This window comes from Halichoerus grypus, chromosome 2 (assembly GCF_964656455.1).
Source record: "Halichoerus grypus chromosome 2, mHalGry1.hap1.1, whole genome shotgun sequence".
Lineage (NCBI taxonomy): Eukaryota > Metazoa > Chordata > Mammalia > Carnivora > Phocidae > Halichoerus > Halichoerus grypus.
Window position 1 is genome coordinate 32237656 of NC_135713.1, and position 2835 is coordinate 32240490.

Consider the following 2835-nt stretch of genomic DNA (forward strand, 5'->3'; position numbering starts at 1 on the left):
AACTGAGCCACCCAGGCGCCCCTTGATTTTTACTCTTAACTTTATAATTTTCTTTTCATTTAGTTTAGGTTTAATTTTTTTTAAATGTTTAATAAACTTATATCACTTGTCTTCAGCCTTTTCCCCCTTAACACATACATTTTAAAGTTTTTAAATTTCCCTTTAAACACTGATTTCACTTTATTTTATAAGATTTAATATGTTGCATTTCTTATTCAAATGAATATATTTTCTGATTTCTATTTTTATTATGTCTTTGATCCATAGATAATCTAGAAGTGTATTACTTAGTTTCCAAATATTTTATTATTATTTTTCCTATTAAAAATTTATTTTCTTCTTTATGTTCAGAAACAAAGAAGTGACCTTGTCCACCCCCCCCCCCAGGGCCTCCTCCTGAAGGAAAAGGGAGGAAGGGTGTGTGTGGGCTGTGGCTGTTAGTATGAGGTCGAATGTGGGAGTTCTTTCTCCCTCCTTTCCCTACAGTCACTCCTCTTTTCAGAATCCCCCTCCAAAAAATATAGTTTGAACACAGCTTGCCACCCACTGGGGTATTGGGGAGGCACAGCTGGAGACAAAATGTAATGCCCACATTCAACAGGAGATGGATTCAGTGCATGTCTGGAGGTGACTAGCGAGGGAGGGAGGGAGGTTGGCTGAGGAAGCTGCTAAGTGGAAGGAGGGCAGAGAGGCTGGGATCCTCCCTTTCCCAGCACCCCCCCACCCCCCTTCCTTGCAGCCCCCTTCTAGCATAACTGATCCTCACAGTCCTCGTCCTTTATCCCCTTCAGCCACAGTTGGCCAAAGTCCTCAAACACGATATCACCATCTGTGGCGTAGTTGGTGTACACAGGGGTGTCCGTTTTAGGAGCAGCTGTCCGGGGCCCAGGAACAGTGATATGGTCGTGGGGCTTGGGGTGCATAAGAACAAAAGGCAGCTCCACGGAGACATCCCCACCATGAGACACTACCAGCTTCACCTAGACCTTGTAGGACATCAGGATTCCCAGCACCTCCTTGTTGGCACCCTCCTTCACAATGGTGCTGGAAGCCAGGTTGGTGTCCTTGTGCTTGAGCTTCCCATTGAGGGCAAGACCATGCTTCTTCTGGTTGTCACTGAGCAGCAGGGTGAGTGTATACACCTTCAGAACAGGGAACTGGGTGATATTTGGTCATTTTTTTCTATCTGAGCCACAGGACACTTATACTGGGCAGCTGAAGAGGCAGATGTTGGCATGTTGTCTCACAGAGACTTTGATCTTCTTGACGGTCTGGGTGGAGGTGTTGGTGATGTGGACATTGACACTGAGGGGCTCCCCATGATAGTTCAGCTCCTTGTCCAGGGAAGTCTCAAGGTGCAGGGACTGGTCAGAAATGAAGCAGTGGGTGGTTTCTGCTGAAGGCTGGGGCCTGGTTTCTCTGGGGCAAATTTCACCTTTCAGATCACCAGATGCGTGAAGCTCTGTGGCTTTTCTCTTCTAGTGATTTGGCAGAGAAGGCTCGAATCTCAACGTCTGCTCCACAGGCCTACCCTGTGTCCTCTGGGCCTGGCTGCAGTGTGACGGAGCAGGGCAGATTCTGGGGTATTATTATATCCAGGTCCTCATGGCCATAGCGGAAAGTGTAGGTGAGGGTCGCAAACACTTTGCGGTCCTTTAAGTAGTCAGGGTCCACAAGCACCATGCCATCCACAGGGTCCACTTTGTCCTGGTGGTCTACAAAGTCCCACTTGCCAAAGTACACCTTGAGCTTGCAGTTAGGGCTCGAATTCTTGAAGACGCTAGTGCCTGTGTTCCCCTCATGGTGCACACGCCCGCTGCCCTGTCGGGTTGCGGCTGGCTGGCAGCCTCCCATCTTGTGGCCAGGTCCCTGCTCCTCCCCACACCACTGCGCATGTGCGCCTTCTGCTTCCAGCTATTTTAGAATACTTATGCATAGCTAAATTCCACTGCTGTTTGGGATTATATTTATATATCTCCATCCCTCTAAACCATTGAGACTTACATTATGGCTCAATATATGATTATTTGTATGGTAAATATTTCGCATGCCCTTGAAAATGTGTATGAAGAAGTTTTGTAGTCTTTTATCTATTTCAATTAGGCCAAATTTATTAAGAGTGTCCTTCCAATCTTCTATGTCTTTACTGATTTTTAGTTGCTTGTTCTATCAGTTACTGTTGAGAAGTGCATTAAAATCTTCCAAGGACATTACCCATTCCTTGAGTTCTGGCTATGTTCAGCATCCTCCTAGCCTTTGTCCCCACAGAGAACTGTGAAGTAGAAAAAAACCTCTGATCTGCTGGTTTTTGTTAGGACTCTGGCCCACAGCACTCATATATCAGAAAATTCCTTAAAAGGAAAAGTGGCAGAGAATTTCTCTTACTACGGTGGATTTTTCCTTTCTCGGGTTACTTTGTTGCTAAAGTATTTCTTGCCCTTATTATTCTTTTTAATTTCAGCATTTAGAGTTGCTTTTCTAGGAGGTTTGGTTTGACAGAAAGTACTGTGCCAGAGAGAGAATCAAAGTCACACATTCATAGTTTCTGATTGGTAAAGTAACATCTGTGTTTTGTAGAGATTTGGAAAGTCGGAAAAGTAAAAAGAGAAAATAAAAGATCTTCCAACATTTTCACCTGGCTACTTCCTAGTCATCTTTCTGTTTTCTGACTCAATTAACTTCTTCAGAGTCTAATCAACCTTCATTTATATTCAATTAGATGCTATTCATAGCACCTTGGTTTTTTGTGTTTACACTTTTTTCACAATGTGTTATTATAGATTTATTTTTGTATTTATTTTATTAGCATTTGTCTCTTTCAGTAGATTATTAGTT

At 43.7% G+C, this 2835-nt stretch overlaps 1 pseudogene; it reads right to left on the bottom strand.

The window, feature by feature from the left end:
* Positions 1–746: 746 nt before the first annotated feature.
* Positions 747–1854, bottom strand: LOC118520413 (beta-arrestin-2 pseudogene; annotated as a pseudogene).
* Positions 1855–2835: the final 981 nt, after the last annotated feature.